Raw genomic sequence first — 26,210 nt, 5'->3', positions numbered from 1 at the left:
ACCCAGACCATCACTATCCATTCAATTCAACCGGCCTTCCCAAAAAGAGCCAACATGGGGGCATTTGCCAGCTCTCCAGCTGGAGACTCGCTGTTAGAGATGGACAAGTACGAAATTAATGCAATCAAAATCGGACTGCTTCTAGAAAGGATCGGCAACCTGCTTAATTAAAAACTTGAGCAGGATGTGAAAGTTTCTTCTGTAATTTGAAGTAATTTTTAGAGCATTACGGTACTGAAAAAGACCATTCTGCCCATTGTGTTTCTGCCAGCTCTTTGAAATAGTCACACAATTCGTTCCACACCCTTGCTATTTCCCCACAGCCCGGCAAGTATTTCCTTTCCAAGTGTAGATCAAGGCCAGAATTCTCCGATCGTTGGGAAACTCTGTTCCTGCTGGCCGCCTCCAGTGAGGCTCCAATACCTGTGTTGAATACCATCCATTGACTCTGTTTGCATTCCCCCAGATGCTGCCTGACGTTGGGTTTTTCCAGCAATTTCTCTTTTTATTTCAGATTTCCAGCAAATACAGTATTTTGTTATATATCCCAAAATGCTTTACAGCAACGGAAACAGTTTTGAAATGCAATGTACTGTAGAAAACAGAACAATTTTCCTATAAGAAGATTCCACAAACAGCAATCACATAACCAGATTTACTGAGAATGGCTGAGGGATAAATATTGCCCAGGTCATCATGGTCATCTCCTGCTCTTCTTGGAATAATGCTGTAGGATCATTTTTATGTAAAGCGAAGAAAGGAGATGGGCCCTCGTTCAGTATCTCATCCAAAAGCCAGCATTGTTGACACTGTAACACTCCTTCAGCACTGCACTGGAGTACCAGCTTAGATTTTATTCTCATGTTTCTGTAGTGGGAATTAAACAAAAAAAAATTGATTTATAGGCAAGAATACTACCACCAAGCCAGGGTTGACACTACATTCATCCCACTTTCCTGCAGGCCAATGCAAGATCATCCAGTGCGCATAAAAATTTCATCCATTTAAAATTTTGTATCCACATGCACATCGTATTCTGTGGCATTTAATGTAATTGTTAAGTTTTTTTTGTTAGTGATCATACTTTTCCCATCACACCTTTGCTGTCAAACTGTTGATTGGCACAAATGCAATCACAGTAAATCAGAATTAAAGAGCAGTGAACAAACAAAACAAAAGCTAGAATGGTAGATAGCAGCTGCTAAGAAATTACAAAAGATTAATGAGAACAGCTTTTTTGGAATATCATTGAGGAGAACCTTTCAGTAAAAGCATGGTGAATCAATTAAATTACCCAAAAGAGTTATTTTAAAAAAAGTAAATCATTGCCTATTTTCCCAGTAACTGAAATTTCTAATTCTTTATCAAAAATGTATTTAAACTGTTATAACCTGCCTGCTTACCATCGGCTGGGGACTAATGACAATCCCACAATCCTGTGGGAGTATGAGCTTCCCCAATGAGGGGGGCGGAGAAACCATTAGTAAACCCCATGTATAAATAAAGCTGGCCAGTTTGGAACCAGCAGGAGGAGGTGTGCAGCAAGGGAAGTTGCTGCTGTTATATATATATGTTATTGTAAATAAATGTTATTACTTTGTATCCTTAAAACTCGTGCTGGATTCTACGTGGCCCTTACAAAACTGGCGACGAGGGTTAAAGTGAATAGCTGTCTACACTGCTGAAGCCACCTCCCTGGATTTTTGTTGGATACAGGTTGGAAGTTGTTTTCTATTATACCATGCCTCTGTACGGACGTTTGGATGTTTTTGATGCTGCGCTGAACCAGTACGCACAACGGATGCGTTACTATTTCTGGGCAAACAATATCACCAGAAACGAGCGCCAGGTGGTCATATTGCTCACCGCCTGCGGCCTGCATACATTTGGGGTGATTAGGAGCCTTACGTACTCAGCTGCGCCGGACACCAAAACATTTGATGAACTTTCGAATATAGTGGGGCAACATTTTAACCCAACCCCGTCCACGATAGTCCAGCGTTACCGGTTTAATACCGCTGAGAGGACCCCTGGAGAATCCCTTCCTGACTTTCTATCCAGGCTACGCAGGATTGCGGAGTACTGTGACTATGGTGTGACCTTGTCAGAAATGTTACGCGACCGTTTGGTTTGCGGTATTAACAATGCGGCCACCCAGAGAAAGTTGTTAGCAAAGCCAACATTGACTTTTCAACAGGCCATTCAAATAGTATTGTCCCGAGAGAGCGCAGAACGAGGAGTGCAGGAGCTACAGGGAATGGAAGTGCATGCCTTGGGGCACAACCCCTTCCGTCCGAAAATGTCCCCCCGCACTCCTGCGGTACCTTGGGCAAGGCGACGTCCGGACCGACGCCAGTGGCCATCGGACATTCCTCCCCGAAGGGAGCCTTCTCCAGAACCAATGAATGAGGAGCCATGTCCGTGACAGACTTGTAGGCGCCGACCCCGTCGCGGACGCCGGTCCTGGGGGCGCCAGAGGCGCCGTCGTTCCGACCAAAACTGGGACCAGCCCAGGGGCCGTACCTTCCATGTGGATGAACCTGCGGCGACCACTCCTGAGGACGTGGAGACGGAGGACGACTGCCTGCAGCTGCATTGTGTGGCAGCTCCCCATTAAGGTGACAGTACGGGTCAATGGTCACCCGCTTGAGATGGAGTTGGACACTGGCGCAGCGGTCTCCGTGATCGCCCAGGGGACATTCGACCACATCAAGCAGAGTATACAGACCCTTACACTAACCGACTCACAGGCCAGGTTGGCCACCTACACGGGGGAACCACTGGACATTGCAGGAACTACAATGACCCCTGTTGTTTATGGACGCCAGGAGGGGCGTTTCCCACTTATCGTGGTGCGCGGTCAGGGGCCCAGCCTGTTGGGTCAGGACTGGTTGCGCCATTTGCGGTTGCAATAGCAGCACATCCTCCAAACAGTTTCCGGAGGGTTGACTGAGGTGCTAGGACGATACCCAGGTGTATTCCAGCCTGGTTTGGGGAAAATAAAAGGGGCCGTAGCCCGTATCCAAGTCGAACCAGGAGCCACGCCACGCTATTTCCGGGCGCGCTCGGTGCCTTACGCCTTGCTCAAGAAGGTAGAAGGGGAGCTCACTTGTTTGGAGACTTTGGGTATTATCAGGCCCCTCCGTTTTGCTGACTGGGCAGCACCAATTGTACCTGTAATGAAGCCAGATGCCACAGTTTGCTTGTGTGGCGACTATAAACTTACAGTGAATACGGCTTCCCAACTCGACCGATATCCAATGCCTCGCATAGAGGATCTCCACGCGAAGCTTGCAGGCGGACTCTCGTTCACAAAATTAGATATGAGTCACACCTACCTACAGTTGGAGGTGGACCTTGCCTCCCGACCATATGTAACGATTAATACACACCGGGGCCTGTATGAATATACACGGTTGCCCTTTGGAGCATCCTCTGCCTGCGCTATTTTTCAACGTGTTATGGAGGGCATTTTGAGAGGTTTACCACGTGTCGCTGTCTACTTAGATGACGTTTTGACTACAGGGACGTCGGAGCAGGAACATTTGGAAAATCTGGAGGCTGTCCTTAGACGCTTTTCAGAGGCTGGAGTCCGTATACATCGCACAAAGTGCGTATTTCAGGCAAAGTAAGTAGTCTACCTGGGTTATCGGGTGGATCGCGAAGGTTTGCACCTCGTCGCAGAGAAGGTGCATGCGATTCAACAGGCCCGACTGACACTTTGCATCTTCGTTCTTTTCTCGGTCTCGTAAACTATTACGGGAAGTTCCTCCCCAATCTGGCAACTACGCTGGCCCCGTTGCACCTTCTGCTAAAGAAAAATCACACCTGGGTTTGGGGTCAGCTGCAAGAAATCGCTTTCCGGCGGGTAAAGCATCAATTGTCGTCATCTGGGTTACTAACCCACTATGATCCTGGAAAGCCTTTGCTCGTCACATGTGATGCATCCCCGTATGGTATTGGGGCCGTCCTGTCCCACAAGATGGAGAACGGGGCCGAGCGACCGATAGCTTTCGCCTCCCGCACATTGACTGCAGCAGAGAAAAAGTACGCGCAGATCGAGAAGGAGGGCCTGGCAGTGGTTTTTGCGGTGAAACGCTTCCACCAGTACGTGTATGGCCGCCATTTCACTATCGTAACTGATCATAAGCCTCTGTTGGGACTTTTCAGAGAGGATAAGCCAATACCGCCCATTGCTTCTGCACGGATCCAGCGCTGGGCTTTGTTGCTTGCTGCATACGAGTATTCTCTGGAGCACAAACCAGGAACGCAGATAGCAAATGCCGACGCACTGAGCCGATTGCCTTTATCGACCGGCCCCATGTCGACCCCCACGACCGGTGAGGTGGTTGCAACCCTAAATTTTATGGACACCTTGCCTGTCACGGCATCACAGATCCATGAGTGGACCCAGACGGAGCCAGTCCTGTCAAAGGTTCGGCACATAGTCCTGTATGGTGGGCAGCATAGACAGCTCCCAGGCAAGATGCGGGCATTTTCCTCCAAGTTGTCAGAATTCAGCATGGAAGACGGCATCCTCTTGTGGGGGACGCGTGTGATTGTCCCGGAAAAAGGCCAGGAGCTGATACTAAGAGACTTGCACAATGGGCATCCAGGTGTGACCAAAATGAAAATGTTGGCCCGGAGTTATGTCTGGTGGCCAGGCCTCGACACCGACATTGAGAAGGTGGCCCAAAACTGCTCCATTTGCCAGGAGCATCAGAAGCTTCCGCCGGCTACGCCCCTACATCACTGGGAATGACCAGGGCGGCCTTGGGCACGCTTGCATGCAGATTTCGCAGACCCTTTTCAAGGATCCATGTTCCTTCTATTAATCAACGCCCAGTCTAAATGGCTAGAGGTGCATAAGATGCAAGGGACAACGTCCTGCGCAACAATTGAAAAGATGCGTTTGTCTTTTAGTACGCATGGCCTCCCCGAGGTGCTGGTCACGGATAACGGCACTCCATTCACGAGTGAGGAGCTGGCGAGGTTCATAAAGATGAACGGCATACGCCATATCCGCACTGCCCCTTACCACCCGGCTTCAAATGGGTTGGCAGAGCGCGCAGTGCAGACATTCAAGAGGTCTAAAGAAGCAGTCTTCCGGATCAATGGACACGAGACTGGCTCGCTTTTTGTTTACGTATAGGACCACCCCCCATGCAGTGACTGGGGTAGCACTCCCGCAGAACTCCTAATGGGCCGGAGACTTCGCACCCGCCTTAGTATGGTTTTCCCGGACATTGACACAAAAGTACGCCGCACACAAGAACGGCAGGGACAGGAATTTTCTCGGCATCGGCCGATTCGGCAGTTTGCGCCCGGTGACCCAGTGTTCGTTCGGAATTTTGCTGGTGGTGCCCAGTGGGTTCCTGGCGTAATCTTTCGCCAAATGGGCCCTATATCTTACCAAGTGCAAGCCCAGGGTCGTCTCCAGCGCAAACATGTAGACCACGTTCGGTCCAGAGGACTATCCCCTCCAAAGATTCCCCGCCCCCGGAGCTCATTTCTACAGCCGCAGAGACCAGAGACAATGGAAGGTAGTCCTCACAATCTTCCTCTGGTGCCTCACTCAAAGCCTGCGCAAGTCGTTACAGAACCGAATGGAGATAGAGACGCTGACATGACGGAGGCAGCAGACTCTGACTCCGAGATGGAGACACAGGACGCATCAGAGGGGGAATCCTCGGGTCCACGGGCTGTGGATGTACAACCGTTACGCCGTTCATCACGGAAGCGCTGGTCTCCGTCTCGTTACACGCTGCCTGATCCAGCGCCGCGTGCAAATGGTGTCCGGCCTGCGGCAAAACGAGTCCGACGCCCTCCTTCGCCAGGGTCTTCGGTGGATTCCTTGGACTTTGGGGGGGAGGGATGTTATAACCTGCCTGCTTACCATTGGCTGGGGACTAATGACAATCCCACAATCCTGTGGGAGTATGAGCTTCCCCAATGAGGGGGTGGAGAAACCATTAGTAAACCCCATGTATAAATAAAGCTGGCCAGTTTGGAACCAGCAGGAAGTAGTGTGCAGCAAGGGAAGTTGCTGCTGCTGTTGTATATATATCTTATTGTAAATAAATGTTATTACTTTGTATCCTTAAAACTCGTGCTGGATTCTTTGTGGCCCTTACAAAATAAACAAAATACTGTCAATAGAAATGACATATGTCACATAAAATGATTACAATTATCCACTGATGCATCTTTGAATGTTTTTTTTCTCTTTTTTCAGTTAAAGTGTCAATATTTCCCCAATAGTAATCTTGATTTTGTTTTTTGACCAGGCCTGTGACTCTGGAACATGACGGTACACCTCACAGTTTATGGATGTATATGATTTGAAATTTTCCAAGTTGCATCAATAGAGTTTAGTCAGCGTTATTAGCAAAACGTTTCCAAAATGTGAGGAATAGATCTGCAATCTATATTAATAACTTAGGTGAATAGATAGAGTGATATATCAAAGTTGGCTGATGGTACCAAGCTAGGTGGGAAACAAAAACAAAGGAGCAGGAGTAGGAGTACGACATTCGGCCCATCCAGCCTGCTCTGCCATTCATTATAATCATGGCTGATCATCCAACTCAACCTGCTTTCCACCTCTTTAAACCGAAGAGCTATAGCTAATCCTTCTTGAAAATATACAGGGCGGGCTTCTCCATTGGCCGATGCTGGAATCAGGCAAAGCGATTGGGCGGAGAATAGGTTTCACGCCAAATCGTAATTCTCCGTCGCCTCGATAGCGACATCAATGCATTCCAGAACGCACGAACAGTGAACACCATTGGCATATCATTAGCGGGCCTGACCCGGTATTCTTCAGGGCCTTCGCGATTGTCCGCCTCCAATGGGCCAAATTCCCGATGGTGGTAGTGACGTGGGAGAAAGGCCATGGGGTCAGGGTGACTCCTCCACGGGTCTGGGGCACAGACATTTTGGTGTGCACCCCGCTGACCACCCACCTTGGTCTTGGTTCTTTAGAGTGACACCGGCCGTATGGGTAGCCCCACACCCCACACACACACACACCACCCTCCACCATGCCTCCCCCATACATGGTCGCCACCCACCAGAGGGACATCAGACGACCTACCACCACCCTACGGGGTTGCCGGATGGGAGCTGTGGACTGTACCTCTGGCAAGGGCAGCACCAGCCAACGGTAGCCCTCGCAGCGGGTCAAGCAGCAGGTCCAGAGGTCCTCATGGTGCCGGACACTGATGGGGCGTGTTGTGTGGAGAGGGGTGTTGGGGGTCATGCAGGGCGGGGCATACACTCTTAGCCGAGACCACCATATAGCCCAGTGAACCTGGTTGGGCATGGGAGTACGCACCATGCTAACATGTCGGCCTTTACCCCTTGCAGACAATGGATATTGGAATTCAACCAGCAATGGCTGGTCCTCCTAGTCGCTGCAGTCCTGGGGGATGCACTGCACCCCACGGCTCAGGGGTGGGCTCCTGAGCGACAGGGCTATCCACTGGAGTCGTGGTTGGTGACTCCTTTCCAAAGGCCACAGATCGACGATGAGACCCACTGCACTATTGACCATGCTGCGGCCAGGGGTGGTGATCGAGACTGCTCGAGGAAGAGGACCCGCAGCAGCAGAGTGAGCAGCAGAAAAACAGAAGCCAGCCATTGAGAATGGAGAGCCAGCTGTCCAAAAGGCCAAAGAGGAGCAGGCACCATGTGAGGCCTCATGTGTAGCAGCAGCGCCTGTCATTTTAGGACCTGGACCGAACATGCCATTGAAGACTCCGGCTACATCGGGAGACAGTGCCACACATTTTCCGGATCATGGCACAACTGGCACTGCAGGGGTATGGAGGAGGACACCCATCACTGGTAGTCACGGGCTCCTTCTAGGTGCTGAGTGCGGACCTATCGGGGCTCTCACACAGCTCGGTGTGCAGGTGCATCCACACTATCATGGAGGCCCGATAGCTCAGTCGGCACAATACATCTATTCTAATGTGGACCAAACCCACCAGGATCCCGGGCAGCGGGGTTTGCTGGCATCGCCGAGATGCCCCGGGTCCAGGGGGTGATCGACAGATGCATGTCCCCCTATGTGCACAGGCAGATGACAGGCTGCTCTACACAAACCGAAAGGGGTTGCACTAGATGAACGTGCAGCTGATAAGTGCCCATCAGATGCGCATCATGCAGGTTTACGCCCAAACCCGGGCAGTGTGCACAATGCCTTCATCCTGGCATACTCGTCGATTCGCGGCTTCTTCAAGACCCACACACGGTTCAGGGGTTGGCTCCTGGGCAACAGGGGCTATCCACTGCAGTCGTGGCTGGTGATGCCTATCCGAAGGCCACAGGTCGATGCTGAGACCCACTACAATAATGACCATGCTGTGGCCAGGGATGGTGATCGAGCGGTGCTTCGGCCTCCTGAAGATTCTAGTGCCTGAACCACTTTGGACAGGCACCCCAGTATGATGCTGAGAGGGTCGCCTGTATCATGGCGGCCTGCTGCGTCCTCCACAACATCACTCAGCAGAGGGGCGACGTGCTGGAGGAGGAGGAGGATGTATGCCCATCCTTGTCCGATGAGGAGGATGGGGGGGGTGGGCGAGAATGGGCAGGAAATGGGGCCCTGGCAGGCATGGGAGGCTGCACGACGTGCACGTTACGCTCTGACCGCCTCCAGGTACATCGACTGGAGGGTGGTGGGAACTGACCAGGGGCAGGGATGCCACATCCCACTCCCACGACCCCCCCCCCCCCTCCACTCCCCATCTGCCTGTAACCCCCTCTGTGAGACATACCTGCTGCACTACGGGACACCTGGGTCACCGTTGGTAGCCGCCTTCTGGGGCGACCGGGCTGGATGGACCTGGCCGTGGACATGTTGATCCATAGCCAAAACCCACACCCTCAAGGCTTCCACCACAGACGCCACACATGTGGTGTTGGCCTGGGTGGCACACATGGTCGGCACCAGCTCCTCCTCCTTCATGCGGTTAGACTCCTCCAAATGCACCTGCAGGTGCTAGATGCTTGCCAACACCCTGGCTCTGCGACTGCATCGCCATGATCAATAGAACTGTCTGTTCCAGAAGCCCGAAACCCATCTGGACAGCAGCTAGTCCCTGCGGTCAGCCTGCCCTCGGACCGTCTGTTCCCTCGGAGTTCCTACCTCCACCTGATGTACCAGAGTATGTGTGTGGTGTGCGCCAGAGGGTGCCCCAGGAGTCTCTTCACTAAAGTGCCCACCCGAGGTGACAGTCTCTGGGATGGTGGAGGATGTTGTAGACAGCTGTGATGGGAAATCTGTGTCACCCTCAAACTCGCGCTCTGGGGTGTTGTGGGTTTCGGGTCGATGGCTCCCGCTCATGTTGGTGTCATCCTCATCGCTGCTCGACACACAGCGGGGGCTCAGATTGTGGCACGCTGGGGATGGGGAACATCAGAAGAACCCGCCCTATATCCAGCAGGTCCTGCAAGACACAAGACCGTGGGCCAAGATAGGAGTGAGGAAGATAGGAGTGAGGGTGATGTGAGGGTGGGGTTGAGAGTGGTGTGAGGGTGGTGAGGGGGTGAGAGTGGTTTGGGTGAAGGTGGGGTGGGTGATGTGGTGTGGGGTGAGGGTGGTGTGGGGCTGAGCGTAGTGTTGTGATGGGTAACAGACGTGTCACGGGGATCCGCACCTCAGTGGGGTCTCACTTCCTCGCCGCGGCCGATCTCCACGGCGGGGACTTCCCTTTCTTCTGGCCCGGCAACCACATATAGAGGCCTCTGCTCATCCACGATGAGGGGCTGCAGGCCTGGCAATCCCACTCCAGTCTTCTCCTGCTCCCAGCGGTAATGGGTGGCCTATCCGGTGAACCCGGCAACATTTCTCATTGGAATCAACTGTGTTCCACGTGGCGCCAGTTGCTAGCCCTTTAACAGTCACTGAATCGGTCCACGTGCGTCACTAGATTTGCTGTCGTGGAACTCCACGAATCCTGCCCCGGCATCAACACTTAGTCTCAGGAGCTGAGAATCCAGCCCACAATGTTTTAGCCTCAACTGCTTTCTGTAGTAGAGAATTCCACAGGCTGTCCACTCTCTGGATGAAGACATCTCTCCTGATCTCAGTCCTAAATAATTTACCCGTATGCTTAGATTGTGATGCTTGGTTCTGGACTCCCCCGCCATCGGGAACAGCCTTCTTCATCTACCCTGTCTAGTCCTGTTCGAAGGAAAGCTGCGTTGAGGACACATTGAGACTGCAAAGTAATATAGACAGGTTAAGTGAATGGGCAATAAGGCAGCGGCGGATGGATTATAAGGTAGGGAACTGGGAGGTTATTCACTTTGGTTGTAAGAATAGGAAAGCGGAATATGTTTTAAAAGGTGGGAAACATGTAAGTATAGATGTTGAAAGAGACTTGTGCTTGTACAAGGAACACAGAAAGCCTTTCTGGAGAAAACACGGAGGAGAGAGAGGAAGGCTATTTTTCTGGGGCTGCAGAGAGCCTGAATGAGTGAGTCTACAGGAAGGCCATTGCAGGCTTCAAACATAGACAAGAACCTCTCTTTCTCTCCAGAAAGGCATGTGAGTGCTGTGTTTCTGAAACTACAGAGACCTGAATGAACCTATAACAACACCAGAAATTGAAAGCAAGGTTTGAAGATGAGTAAGGTTCTGGAAACCATCATCTGACCATTCTTTTCCTTTTCCTTACGATTTTTCATCCCTTTTTTCCCCTCTGTGTTACTCTGACTTGTGTGTTTTTGTAGAGGGTGGGGAGCAAGTTAAAGTGTGGAATTAGGAATTAGATAATAGTTAACCAGCTGTATTTGCTGCGTATTTCATTATAGTTCTTGTTTTAAAGAAACAGTAATTGTGTTTACATTTACAAAGCTGGTGACTGTAATTATTGGGCAGCCAAGCGCCAAAGACTTTGGGTATTTTTCTCAGAATTATTGGTTAATTCACTTGTGTTGTGACTCTGGGTCAAGTGGGACTGGAATTGACCGCGCACTAGCCCAGGGTGATATAACAATATTTCATCTGCCCAGTTTTTGCCCACTCACTTAACTTGTCTAAATCCCTCTGTAGACTCTTTATACCATCCTCACCACTTGCCTTCCCACCTATGTTTGTGTCATCCACAAACTTGGCAATAGTACATTCACTTCCCTTGTCCAAGTCATTGATACATATTATAAATAATTGTGGCACTCCACTAGTTACAGGTTGCCATTCTGAAAATGTTCCTCTTATCCCATCTTTTTGTCTTCTATTAGTTAAACAATCTTCTATCCATGCTAATATACTACCCCAACACCATAGGTTCTGATGAATTAACCTTTGGTGTGGTACCTTATTGAACACTTTTTGGAATCCAAGTATATTACATCTACTGGTTCCCTTTTATCTATCCTGCTCATTGTAGATGATCCATTTATGAATTCATTTAAGGCTGGGATAGAGATATGTTGGGTACCTGAGGGAATTAAGGGATATGGTGAATGAGTGGGAAATTGGAGCTGAAGTTCAAGATCAGCCATAGTTGTAATGAATGGAGGAGCGTGATCAAAGGACCAGGCAGTCTACCCCTGCTCCTATTTATTTTGTTCCTGTGTTCTTAATATGACAGACCTTTGTGAATGGAATCTCATTGCAGCTTTGTTTACTTTCAAAATGTTCAAATTGGTGTGTCATTCCAAAGCCAGGTTTCGAAATACAGAACAATCATTACTAAATAAATCCAATCTGGAATTCAGGAAAATCTTTTTTTAAATATTCATTTTACGGGGTGTGGGCATGGCTAGATAGGCCAGTATTTATTTCCCATTCCTAGCTGCCCTTCAGAAGGTGTTGGTGAACTGTCTTCTTGAACCATTGCAGCCCCTGAGATGTATGTGCACTCTCAGTGTTGTTTGGGTGGGGATTCCATGATTTTGACCCAGTGACAGTTAACATTTGCAAGTCAGAATGGTGAGTGACTTGAAGTGGGACATCCAGGCGATGGTGTTCCCAGGTATCTGCTACTCTTGTCCTTCTAGATGGTAGTGATTGTGAGTTTGGAAGGTGCTGCCTAAGGATCTTTGGTGAGTTCCAGTAGTACATTTTGTAGATGGTGCACATGGTTGCCATTGTTCATTGGTGGTGGAGGGACTGAGTGTTTGTGGAAGGAGGAGCAATAAAGCAGGTTGCTTTGGCCTGGAGAGTGTTGAGCTTCTTGTGTGTTGTTGAAGTTGCGCTCATCCAGGCAGGTGGAGGATATTCCATCACACTCCTGACTTGTAACTTGTAGATGGTGGACATAATTTGGGGACTCAGGAGGTGAGTTATGTCACAACACCCTGGGTTAGTGCACAGTCAATTCCATCCCTCCTTGACCTGGCTTCGCAACATAGTTGAAACTAGATTTTACTTAAAATAGCTAAGGTCCTTGGTTGAGCCCAATAAACAACAGTCACCAGGTTTGTAACTTTAAAACACAAATAACCTTTTATTATGGACAGTATTATAATTAAACGGACAAAAAATGTAACTGACTATCTGCTACTCCTTTCCCCAACGCCCCCCCCACCTTTCTAACTCACCCAACTCTCTACTGTAGCCATGTAAAATGGCTGACTCCCGATTAGAATGGCCAAACCCCGATTTAAAATGGCGAACGGAAGAGGCTGATGGGAAAATCAGCCAACAGGACTCAACCAGACAGCTGCAGGTAAAACAGTGTATTTGCCTCTGGAGAAGCCAGGCCAAACCGATACCTGCAGCCATCAACATCGCAACACCCCAGCCATCTGCATATTAATCAGCCATCCCCGGGAACATTTGCTATAAATTAGCAACACAAAGCCGACCCAGACCTTTCGGCGCCAGCAGGAGCTGACACAAAGAAAGGTAAACGACCACCCCTCGATCAAGGAATCGCTCCAGTATTGGAGAATATCGAATCAAGTGATTGGGACCAAGTCCAATCACTTGGAACCAGGTACAAGGTCCGCCCCGAGAGGCGGGAAGCCCCTGGGGACTATAAGAATAGGGGCCAAGTTCAAATGGACCCTTCTTCTCCTCTCTGCACCCTTCGAGACCCTTGCTGAAAGAGAACGTAAGTTTTACTCCAATGATCGCTACCAGATAGACACTCCTGACTATCGACCTGTACCAGCTTTTGAATCCCGCAGACTCAGAACCCATTTGAAAGGCCATTTGTTTCTCTGACCTGGTGGGCCATTTCCAAAGTTAAGTATTGGCCTGTTAGTGGTAGGTAGTAGTTTAGAAGTAGAATTAATGTATAAGTATTAATTGCTGTATATAATAAATGAGCGTTGATTTAACTCTTACTAAGCGGTGTGTTGGATTATTAATCATTACTCGGACTTGAACCACGTGGCGGTATCAGAAAGATACCTGGCAACTCAAGAGCAAAGGTGACAGAATTAGAGCAAATAAACTAAGGCTAAAACGAGCAACACTACACACACACAAAAAAAAAAACACAGAGGGGAAAGGATGGTGGAAAGGGAAATCAAATATAAATAAAAATAAAAGGACAAGGATCTTGATGCACTGGGATGACTTCCAGTCAATGTCTTTCTGAAGTTCAGGCTTTCATTTTGGCACTTCTTTCTTCTCGGCGTCAGATGATTTTCTCTGGAAAAGTTGACTTCTTCCTCTGCAGACTCAGCATCATTTGAAGTTTACAGCAAAGAATGTGCCAGGTAATCACTGCTTTCAGAACAATAGAGCAGTTCTTCAACTTCAGCAAGCAGGAGAGATTGAGAATTTGTTTCACTTCCAAAGTCTAAACACTTCTGCTAAGTTCTCTCAGAAAGCATCATGCAGGAACAATCACTGACCATTGTCAGGCAGAACACTGTCCCTGGCCAACCCACTGGTTGCGAGTTAACCAATCAATCCGATTCCCTCCAAAGCTGGTTCCTACGATCCATTTGGTGTCAACGAATCTGGCTTCTCCCTTCTAAAATAGAAAAATCTAGGAACACAGTGTACTGGCAAGCAGACTGTTTCACCTTTGATACTTCTGCTGAAAGGCACATGCCGTTTATAAGTCCACACACCAAAATAATATAAAAGAAATGGGAACAAAGGAAATAAAGAGAAAGAACTCTTACATCCGAAAGGGATGAAACATCATTGCTTGGACGTTTATTCACAAAGTATGCAACACAAACCACAAAGCACTCCTCCATTCATACTTCATTTCCCACGACATATGATCCCCCAACCTTATATCTGCCTCATATCATAGAACATAGAACATACAGTGCAGGTCATTCAGCCCATCGATTCTGCACCGACCGACTTAAGCCCTCACTTCCACCCTATCCCTGATATATCAGCGCTCAAATTTGTGACAATGTTTTTGTAATAATACCATCTTTTCCAGGAATTTGTACAATCTTGGGCGAAATTCTCCTGTATCGGCGCGATGTCCGCCGACCGGCACCAAAAACGGCGCTAATCAGTCCGGCTTCGCGCCCCAAAGGTGCGGAATCCTCCGCATCTTGGGGGGCTGAGCCCTAACCTTGAGGGGCTAGGCCCGCGCCGGACTGATTTCCGCCCCGCTAGCTGGCGGAAAAGGCCTTTGGTGCCCCGCCAGCTGGCGTGGAAATGACATCTCTGGACGGCGCATGCGCGGGAGCGTTAGCGGACGCTCACTGCATCCCCGCGCATGCGCTGTGGAGGGAGTCTCTTCCGCTTCCGCCATGGTGGAGACCGTGGCGAAGGCGGAAGGAAAAGAGTGCCCCCACGGCACAGGCCCGCCCGCGGATCGGTGGGCCCCGATCGCGGGCCAGGCCACCGTGGGGGGCCAAATCGCCCCCAGGACCCCGGAGCCCGCTCGTGCCGCCTTGTCCCACCAGTAAGAGAGGTGGTTTAATCCACGCTGGCGGGCCAGGCATTCTAGCAGCGGGACTTCGGCCCATCTGGGCCGGAGGATTGCGGGGGGGGGGGGGCGCGATTCCCACCCCCGCCGAATCTCCGGTGCCGGAGAATTCAGCAACCGGCAGGGGTGGGATTCACGCCCCCTTATGTTGAAAGGTTGCAACAATAAACTCCAACGGAACAACCTTGCATTCCAAGTTTTAAATTTTTCCACAAATGCAGGTGGATTATTGTCAGTAAAGTCTAGGCTTTGCTTATTATCATGCCGGACATCAGCTTCAAAATGCTGAAGGGTTAGTAGCAATGCTGCTGCTTCCTTCTTAATGGTGAAGTACTTTCTTTAGCACAGACTTAGGTTCTATGAACAGTATCCCATCGGCCTCTCTATTCCTGACTCATCATCCTATCGTAACACTGCCTCCGCCCCCAGGTTGCTGACAACCATGGCCTTTTGAAGGAGTTTGGAAGGCCTTTTAAATGAGTTTGGAAAAATCAGGGGTGGTCAACACTGGATTGCTTATAAATATGGCCCTCAATTTCTCAAAAGCTGTTTGGCCTTCTGTAGACCATACCATATTGCTTGTTTCTGCAATAGGTTAGTCAAAGGGACCGCTATGGTACTAAAGTTAGGTACAAATTATCTATAGAACCCGCACATGCCTAGAAACCTCATAATCTCCCATATCATTTTGGCAATGGGGAAATCTAGTAATGCCCGTACCTTTGCTGTTTTGGGTATTATTCGTACCTGGCAAGCAGACTGCTTCAACTTTGAGACTTCTGCTTAAGGCACATCCCGATTATGGACCCACGGACCAAAATAATAAAGTAAAAAAAATGGGAACAAAGGAAATAAACAGGAAGGATTTTTATTGTTACTATCCGCAGGATTCCTAGCTTCTGACCTGCTCTGATAGCCACAGTATTTGTGTAGCCAGTCCAATTACGTTTCTGGTAAATGGTGACCTCCAGGATGTTAATAGTGGGGGATTCAGTGATGGTAATGCCATTGAATGACAAGGGACGATACTTTGATTCTCTCTCACTGGAGAAGGTCATTGCCTGGCACTTTTGTGGCACGAATGATACTTGCCACTTGTCAGTCCAAGCCTAGATATTGTTCAGTTCTTGTTGCATTTGGACATGGACTGCTTCAGTATCTGAGGAGTTGCAAATTGTGCTGAACATTGTGCAGTCATCAGCAAACATCCCCACTTCTGACGCTGTGATGGAAGAAAGGTTAATGATGAAGCAGCTGAAGATGGTTGGGCCTAGGACACTATCCAGAGGAACTCCTGCAGTGATTTTCTGGCAATGAGATGATTGACCTCCACCCACCACAACCAAGTAATCATAATCTTTATTAGTGTCACAAGTAGGCTTACATTAACACTGCAATGAAATTACTGTGAAAATCTGTTGTGCCAGGTATGACTCCAATCAGTGGAGGGGCTTTTCCCCAGATTCCCATGAACTCCAGTTATCCTAAGGCTCCTTGGTGCTGTACTTGCGATGCTCGATCAATAACTCCAGAAGCGAGATTGGAAGACAATTGAAGGCTTTATTGGACTAGATGTTTCCCCCAGCAGCGCAGGTACAGAATGCAGCTGCTAGGGAGACACAGGCTCTTATACTCCGCCTTGCTGGGTGGAACCAGCAGGCAGGCTTCACCAATGATATTGCTGTCTCAGGTACCTCCAAGACCAATGGTCTTACAGCATCAATCTGGGCACCATAATACCCCTAATACCGACTACCACATTCACCCCTGTTAAAAAGAGTACGGCAGGGGTCTCGCGTTATACAGTGGTAAAGGTTGAGGTTATGGTGGTACCCGGTATACATTAATACAGTGTTTAGCCTCATTACATGTCGCACATATTTACAGTATTTATTTACATTCAAAATGAAGCAATTAGTCGGTTGGGGGCCCTGGTCGTCTTCTACGATCATCGCAGTTTCGGCGGTGATGCAGGCGCCGGCTTGGGCATCCGTGGCTCCGGGAGCGTGGCTTTGGCTTCTTCGGCAGCTTCATCTCCCCTAGATGGGACCAGTGGGAGAACCGATCCACCTGGGAAGGGGGCGGCTGTGGGGTGCGCCGGTGGGAGGGAGGGTGAGGTTGGTGGTGGGGGTGTGGGTGGGGACCCAGCGGGCGCCAGGTCCCGTAGGGAGACCGTGTTCTGTCGGCCGTCGGGGTACGCCATGTAGGCATATTGAGGGTTAGTGTGAAGGAGGTGGACCCTCTCGACCAATGGGTCCGAATTGTGCGCCCACACATGTTTGCAGAGCGGGATGGGTCCAGGAGCTGCTGGCCAGGTTGGGAGCAAGGTCCCGGAGGAGGACTTCCTAGAGAAGACAAGGAGACGTTCGTGAGGTATCTGGTTGGTTGTGGTACAAAGCAGCGATCAGATGGAGCGGGAGACTGGGAGATTCCTGGACCGTAGGGCCAGTAGGACGGTCTTCCAGACCTATCCGTTCTCCCTCTCTACCTGTCCGTTTCCCCGGGGGTTGTAACTGGTCGGCCTGCTCGAGGCAATGCCCTTGCTGAGCAGGAATTGACGCAGTTTGTCACTCATAAAGGAGGACCCCCTACCGCTGTGTATGTAGGCGGGGAAACCAAACAGTGTAAAGATACTGTGGAGGGCTTTTATGATGGTAGCTGCGGTCATGTCGGGGCAGGGGATGGCGAATGGGAACCGGGAGTACTCGTCAATCACGTTCAGGAAGTACGTGTTGCGGTTGGTGGAGGGGAGGGGCCCATACTGAGGCGTTCAAAGGGACGGGAAACCTTTATCAGGTGTGCTTTCTGTGGCCTGTAGAAGTGCGGCTTGCACTCCGTGCAGATTTGGCAATTCCTGGTGGCTGTCCTGACCACCTCGATGGAGTAGGGCAGGTTGTGGCTCTTAATGTAATGGAAGAATCTAGTGACCCCCGGGAGGTCCTCGTGGAGGGCCCGGAGTCGGTCCACTTGTGCATTGGCACATGTGCCGCGGGATAAAGCATCAGGAGGCTCGTTAGCTTCCCGGGATGATATAAGATCTCATAGTTGTAGGTGGAGAGCTCGATCCTCCACCGTAAGATCTTATCATTCTTTATCTTGCCCCGCTGTGCATTATCGAACATGAAAGCTACCGACCGTTGGTCAGTGAGGAAAGTGAATCTCTGCCAGCCAGGTAATGCCTCCAGTGCCGCACAGCTTCTACTGTAGCCTGGGCCTCCTTTTCAACTGAGGAATGGCGAATTTCTGAAGCGTGGAGGGTGCGTGAGAAGAAGACCACGGGTCTGCCCGCTTGGTTAAGGGTGGCCGCCAGAGCTACATTGGACGCGTTGCTCTCGACTTGGAAGGGAAGGGATTCATTGATTGCATGCATCGTGGCCTTTGCAATGTCCGCGTTGATGCGGCTGAAGGCCTTGCGGGCCTCTGCCGACAGGGAAAAACTGTTGATTGAATTAGTGGGCAGGCCTTGTCCGCATAGTTGGGGACCCACTGGGCATAATATGAAAAAAATACCAGGCAGCGTTTCAGGGCCTTGGAGCAGTGGGAGAGGGGAAGCTCTGTGAGGGGGCGCATGTGTTCAGGGTCTGGGCCTATAACTCCATCATGCACTACGTAGCCGAGGATGGCTAGACAGTCGGTGCTGAACACGCATTTGTCCTTGTTGTAGGTTAGATTAAGGATTTTTGCGGTATGGAGAAATTTTCGGAGGTTGGTGTCATGGTCCTGCTGGTCGTGGCCACAGATGGTGACGTTATCGAGGTACACAAACGTGGCCCGCAAACCGTACCGGTCAACCACTCGGTTCATCTCCTGTTGGAAGACCGAGACTCCATTTGTGACACCGAAGGGAACCCTTAGGAAGTGGTAGAGCCACCCATCTGCTTCGAGTGCAGTGTATTTGAAGGTCCAATCCTGGGCACTGTACCGTCTGCTCCGGGTGGCGACGGGTTTGCAACCCGGGGTGAGGTTCGCAAAAAGGAAAGGCGGATCGACCTTGAGGGTCGCGAGGCTGCAGACAGTGATAGGGGCTGCCTAATTTAAAAGTTAAACTCTGGAGGTTACATTGGAAATCCAACCCTAGAAGCGTGGCAGCGCAGAGGTGAGGGAGGACGTAGAGGCGGAAATTTTTTAATTCCCTTCCCTGGACTGTGAGGTTCGCTATGCAGAACCCTTTGATCTCCACAGAGTGAGACCCGGAGGCCAGGGAGATTTTTTGATTAATTGGGTGGATGGGAAGAGAACAGTGCCTTACCGTGTTGGGGTGTATGAAGCTCTCTGTGCTCCCGGAGTCGATCAGACAGGATGTTTCGTGCCCATTGATGAGCCTGGTCGTCATTGCGGTCGAGGGCATTCGGGGCCGAGACTGGTCCAGGGTCACCGAGGCAAGTCCTGGCAGAAGTTGGAGGTTTTCCTCGGGCAGTGTGTGGTCATCCGAACCGGGGTCCTGAGACTCCAGCCAAGATGGCGGCGCCCACTGGTCGCACATGGCTGAGGGTGCGCAAGATGGCAGCGCCCATCCGTCGCACGTGGTTCCCGGCGAACAAGATGGCGGCGCCCGGGGCCCACACATGGCTCTGGAACAGGAAGATGGCGGCGCCCGCTGGCCGCACATGGTTTGTGGAGAGGGTTGGGGTGGCGGTCCCAGTTCGCCCCCGTAGACCGTGGCGACCGCCCAGGCCTGGCATACCGCCATGAAATGGCCCTATTTGCCACACCCTTTGCAGATGGAGGAGCGGGCCGGGCAGCGCTGCCGGGGGTGCTTGGCTTGCCCACCAAAATAGCAGCGGGGGCCCCCGGGGTTGCCTGGTAGTCACGCAGTGCAAGCTTGTGGGGGGGATGGGGGTGCATCGGAGTCGGCCGCGGGGGGTTTCCATGCTGCCCATGGAGCCACCGCGCGGTCGGGTACGCAAGTGCGGGCATTTCGGGAGGCCGCATCCAGGGAGCTAGCAAGGGCCCGTGCTTCCTTGAGGCCTAGTGTCTCTTTTTCTAGCAGCCGCTGGCGGATTTGGGAGGACAGCATACCTGCAACAAATGCGTCCCAGATCAAAAGTTCCGTGTGGTCGATGGCTGAAACTTGTGGGCAGTCACAGTTCCTACCTAACACCAGGAGCGCACGGTAGAATTTCTCCAGCGATTCCCCGGGGATTTGTCGCCTCATCGCAAGCAGATGTCGGGCGTAGACCTGGTTTACTGGGCGAATATAGTGTCCTTTCAGCAGGGTCATTGCGGCCTCGAAATCGTCCGCATCCTCGATGAGGGTGTAGATCTCTGGGCTCACCCTCGAGTGGAGAACTTGCAGTTTCTGGTCCTCCATAGGTTCACTCGTGGCCGTCCTGAGGTACCCTTTGAAGCATGCCAGCCAGTGTTTGAAGGTTGCCGCTGAGTTTGCCGCGTGGGGGCTGAGTTGCAGACACTCCGGCTTGATTCGGAGCTCCATTTAAAAAACAATAGTCCAATAAATTGATGCTCGATCAATAACTCCAGAAGCAAGATTGGAAGACAATTGAAGGCTTTATTGGACGAGATGTTTCCCCCAGCAGCGCAGGTACAGAATGCAGCTGCTAGGGAGACACAGGCTCTTATACTCCGCCTTACTGGGTGGAACCAGCAGGCAGGCTTCACCAATGATATTGCTGTCTCAGGTACCTCCCACACCAATGGTCTTACAGCATCAACCTGGGTACCATAATACCCCTAATACCGACTACCACAACTTGGTCAAATGATGCCTTGATGTCAAGAGAGAGAGAGTGGTTAGAATGTGGAACTTGCTACCAATAGGAATATTTATGACAAATTGGCCTATTTAAGGGTGCTCTTAAGGGCCAATTCTGTAAAGAGAGAGAAGGGAATATAAAGGGACATATTGATAGGGCAAAATGAAGTACGGCTGGGAGGAGTCTCACGTGGAGGATAAATGCTGGCATTGGCCTGTTAGGTCAAATGGCCAGGGTTGCAAAACTTCTACGTAATTATTGTTATCAGCAGGGAAATGAGAAATGTTCTTTCAATGCACAGAAATATTTCCATTTGTGTCTATTTTTGAAAAATGTTTAAATGCCAACTGTTTGTAATTACTACTTTAATAAAAGTAAATTAATAAGTTTTATTTATTTAGAAATCATGTAAAGTTGAAAGAGATAGATTATAGATGGTAGCTGGGTAACAAATGTTGAAGTGAAGGTGGTAGCTTAGTGGTAATTATACTGCCCTAGTAATTCCGATTCTGCAGCTAAATATTGAGAAACATATGTTCAAATCCCACCCTGTTTAAATGCAGCTAATTGAACAAGTCTGGGTTTTGTTTTTAATTGCATCAATAATGATGACCATGTATTGACCAGTAAGCACTAAACAGGTTCACTAAAGTATTTTATGGAATCTACTGTCCTTACCTAATCTGGCCCACAGACCCACAGCAATGGGATTGACTCTTAACTGGCTTTGTAAACAACTTTACCACCATTTTCTCAAGGGCTATTATGAATAAAAATAAATGCATTAATTAATTTTTTTTTAAATGATTGAGATAAACAGACACCGTTTACATCTAAGCTTGCTGTACACACCAGAAGCAAAGCATTGTGGATGCTGTAAATACTTAACAGGTCAGGAGGAAGCTGCAGAGAGAGAGAAACAGAGTTAATGTTTCAGGTTGGTGACCTGTTGTTGTCAGAACTAGAAGTCATTCGAGATGTAGCACTTCTTAATTGAGCACAGAGGCAGGGAACGTGGTGCTTGGAAGGTGAGAATAAAAGTGTGTTATAAAGTGTAAGGCAGGAGGGATTAAATGACAAAAGGAATGATGGGTGCAAGACGAAGAGAAGGCGGAAATGGAACAAATAAATAAAAAATGTGTCTTGACGAGGTGTAAGTGAAAACAGCAGAATGATTACCAGAGCACACAGTTTGAATAAATGGTAACAGTGCTTGTGATCTGTTGATTTGCTTAAGCTTTGTTAATATTTCCATTGTAGGTGAATGAAATGCTAGAAGTTTGGTAAGTGGACGCTGCAAAAGGTATCTGAGGTTTTTTTTTCATTAACTCCATACAGATACAAACTATTATGTGATTTTCATTTTTTTTTTATCAGCATATTGGGTACATCTCATATTAATTTCTGTAAATGTTGATTTGCTGATTCCACCCAAAATATAAACTCAACCCCAAGAAGTGCTGACTGACCAGGTTAAAACTGAAGCCCCATTAACACACCCATGTGTTCCAGGGAGGCAAAAAGAGAGACATATGTATACTTATGCAGTTTTCCGATTTATTTGCATCAGTAAAACCTGTCTCTCAAGGAACCAATTAAAAAAAAAAATTATTCAATGTTTGCAGATTTATATCAGAAATAAGGGTGCCAGGTCATATGTTGCTGCTGCTCAACAATAATTTACATTTATATAGTACTTTAACATGAGAAAACATTGCAAGGCATTTCACAGGAACGTAATCAAACAGAATAGGACACCAAGCCACACAAAGAGGTCAGGTGACCGAAAGCTTGCTCAAGGGGATGGGTTTTAAGAAATAACTTAAAAGAGGACAGAAAGGTGGAAAGTTAGAGACTTTAGGGAGGGAATTTACGGCCTATGCCAAATGAATAATTGCCAATGGTGGACTGATTAAAATCAGGGTTTTGCAAGAGGCCAGGAGTGGAGGAGCCCAAAGATCTTAAAGGGCAAGAAGGTTGGAGGAGGTTACAAAGATAGGGAGAGGTGAGGTCATGTACAAACCTGTGCTCTTCTTCCCTGTCCCACTTCTGAACCCATAGGATCCAAACAGTTAGCCATACCCCAGTCAATCCCCCTTGCCGTCCTCCTGATTCCACCATCCTGCACACAGCAGCCAAAACATAGACAACCCTCTCCATGTTGAAAACATATCCAATGCCACCTCTCAGTTGCAAGTCATGGCCAGATCTTCCATTCCAGTACTCCAAATCTCCCTTAGGTGAAGCTAAACCCCACCGATCCCACCCATTCCTGGGTCACTCATTAACACTGGGTGCTGACTCTTCATCCAATGCACCACAGGAAACAGAGGACATTCAGACCCTCAACTCTGCTCTAGCATTCAATTGGGTTACAGCTGATCTGTACCCCAACTCCATTTACCCATCATTGCTCTGCACCCCTTAGTAATAGTAATAATCGCTTATTGTCACAAGTAGGCTTCAATGAAGTTACTGTGAAAAGCCCCTAGTCGCCACATTCCAGCCCAAAATAAATCAAGAATGCTATCTTACTATGTAACCAACAAATTAAATTAAATTAAAAAATCTAAATACTCATTTCTGAACAACCGTGGCCATTGATTTAAAAAAAAAAAATTTAGAGTACCCAATTATAGTTTTTCCAATTAAGGGGCAATTTAGTGTGGCCAATCCACCTACTCTGCACATCTTTGGGTTGTGGAGGTGAAACCCACGCAGACATGGGGAGAAAGATGCAAACTCCACACAGACAGTGACCCGGGGCTGGGATCGAACCCATGTCCTCAGTGCCGTAGGCAGCAGTGCTAACCACTGGGCCACAGTGCTGCCCTGCCATTGATTTTAACTGTCCACAGAACAATTAACAGAGTTTAATGTCATAAATACTGATATTAAGAATCTCTGAATACCATGTAATGAAATTCAGAATCAGGGAGGAGTGGGATTGAACTGGAATGAGTGTTAGGGAATCAGTCGAGTGTTTTATACCCTTATCGAAATCAATGCAAATGTAACACATTATGAAATGGAGTTGTCCATTCACCAGTTCACCCCTGGTGTTCAGTACAATGTCATGGTTCTGATAATAGTAGTGCCAATATTGTGTTCCCAGAATGGCACCTGCAGAGATGGCATTGGGAAAATCCCCAGTTCATGGCTTCAGAGTTGGTTTTTACATCCTGTGAAGATCTAACTTGCTGTCATCTCCTGGAGCAAAACCCCTTAAAGGGGCACCCCCCCCCCCCCATTCTGAGAGTTAATTTCAAAAGAAAGACGAGCCTTCCATCTTTCTCAACCACAGGATGTCTCACAACGCTTTGCAGCCAGTGATGCATTTTGGAAGTGCAGGCAATGTTGTAACATAGGAAGTGTGACAGCTAATTTGCACTCAGCAAACTCCCACAAGCCACAATGTGATAATGCCCAGATAAGCCCGTTTTAGTGATGTTGATTGAAGGGGACATTATTGGCCAGGACAACAGGGAGAACACCACTGCTTTTCTTTAAATCATGCTGTGCGATCAGTCACATGCACCTGAGAGGGCAGATGCTTAACATCTCATCTGAAAGACGGGACCTCCGAACAGTGCAGCACTCCCTCAGTACTGCACTGAGAATGTCAGCTGAGGTGGTTATTTTCAAGTCCCTGCAGTCAGACTTCTTGAGAGCAAGCGCATGCAACTGTGCCAAGATTGGCATGTTGTTGTGTGTTAGAATCAGAGAATCCAGAGAGTGCAGAAGGAGCCCATCGAATCTGCACTGACTCTCCGAAAGACCACCCTACCTAGGCCCAATTCCCCACCCTATCCCCGTAATTCCATCTAACCTTTAGGCACTAAGGGGCAATTTAGCATGGCCAATCCATCAAACCCGCACATCTTTGGACTTTGGGAGGAAACCAGAGCACCGGGAGGAAACCCATGCAGAAACGGGGAGAATGTGCAAACCCCACACAGACAGTCACCCGAGGTCGGAATCGGACTTCGGTTCGACAGCAGTGCTAACCACTGTGCCACCATGCCGCCCGTGTTATTGGTGAAAACACCACAGGCTGTGAAACTAGACTTGATGGGTGTATGAAGTAAAGGGAAAGAAGGATATCTGAGAGCAATGCAAGCACACAGGATTATGACCATTGCTCCTGGATCCTGCAGTGCAGTGCTGAGGGTGTGCTGCATTGTTGGAGATGCCACCCTTCAGATGAGACATGAAACTCGGGGCCCTTCTGTCCTCTCAGGTGGATGTAAAAGATCCAGCTGCACTATTCGAAGAACAGCGGGGTCCTGGCCAATATTTATTTCCCAATTAACATCGCAAAAAAGTAAATTATCTCACCGTGATTGCATTGCTCTTTGTGGTAGCTCTCTGTGCAAAGTGGCAACATTTCCCACATTAAAACAATGATTGCACTTACAAAGCACTTCACTGACACCCTGAGCTTGTGAAAGGTGTTAAATAAATTGAGTTCCTTCTCTGGGTGCAATGTTACTGTGCAAATTTACAAACTTCTGTGTAAAATTACCTGACACCTAAGGAGATAGGGTCACTGACACTTTGAACTTTTGCCAGATGGATCTATATGGAGGAAGATGGAAAGCGGTGGACAATCCTAAATATAAAGTGAAATGAGTTACTGTCTGTACTGTATTTACAGTGGCGCCAGATTTCTGTAATGCAATGCAAATGTGGAGCCGGAGCAGTGAAGTGGATTGAGACAAAGTGCAGTTACAGGTTCTGGGATATAACTGGCAGCCTTTATTGATGATTCAGTATCTCTTTATTTAGGCTGTAAACACCAAGCAATCTCTAAAATGAATAATTGATGATATGATTTTACCTTATTCGCTGTCATCAATCGTGAGGCAAAACACGAATTCCCTGTCCTCACAGTGTGCCCCAGTCTGCACAAGTGACTGAGAGACGGCTGCAACAGAACCGGACAGAACTAGGTTAGGGACAGGAAGGGATCAAGTCGTGTTGAAATGCACAAGGAAACGTTTGTTTCAACAAAACAAAATACACCAACAGGGCATGGATTCGCTGCCTCTCAATGTATAATGTGTAGGGTCTCATCTCGAAGCGGCACTTGGAGTGTGCTTGTGGCCAACCCAAATGTAGATGCCTGAATGACTCGAATCATCAGCAGCAGGCCATTCGGCCCACCTGGTCTGTTCCAGCTGTTTTGAGAGCTGCTCTAACCCGCTCCTTACCTCTTTCGCAACAGTTGCATTTTTTAAAAGCAGATTTCTGATTGCCTTTTCTTATTGAAACTGCTTCCACCGCTCAGGCGTGGAATCCCAGATCGCGACTCGCGGTGTAAAACTAAACCCTGCTTTCTGATTTTTAACATGGCCTGACCTTGTGCGCTTAAACATGATGTTCCACCACCCCCCCCGCCCCCCCCCCCCCTCCGCGCCATCAACAATTTGCCAAAAAGCCGAACAGAACTCGCTCCTGCATGCACACGGGCCCTTGCTTCCTTTATTTCCCTGGATTTTCCATGTAACTAGCGGGCTGTGTCTCGCAGCGCTTCAGCTTGTTGAAAAGTTTTTTGAGTGTGCGTGGGGCGAGTGTTTCAACTCGCTTCTTTAACCAGTGCCTTGGAAACGCCTTGCAGAAG

General features: G+C 49.0%; 1 long non-coding RNA gene across 1 annotated transcript; it reads right to left on the bottom strand.

Annotated features, from left to right (window-relative positions):
- Positions 1-484: 484 nt before the first annotated feature.
- On the bottom strand, positions 485-26,152 carry LOC140384481 (uncharacterized). The gene is made up of 2 exons (XR_011933064.1): positions 25,428-26,152; positions 485-867 (listed from the first exon to the last, which is right to left on the bottom strand). It is a non-coding gene; the product is annotated as an uncharacterized lncRNA (long non-coding RNA).
- Between the last annotated feature and the right edge of the window lie 58 nt (positions 26,153-26,210).

This window comes from Scyliorhinus torazame, chromosome 10 (genome assembly GCF_047496885.1).
Source record: "Scyliorhinus torazame isolate Kashiwa2021f chromosome 10, sScyTor2.1, whole genome shotgun sequence".
In the NCBI taxonomy this organism is placed as follows: Eukaryota; Metazoa; Chordata; class Chondrichthyes; order Carcharhiniformes; family Scyliorhinidae; genus Scyliorhinus; species Scyliorhinus torazame.
Note: the sequence above shows the minus strand (reverse complement) of the source record. Positions and strands in the feature narration are given on the sequence as shown.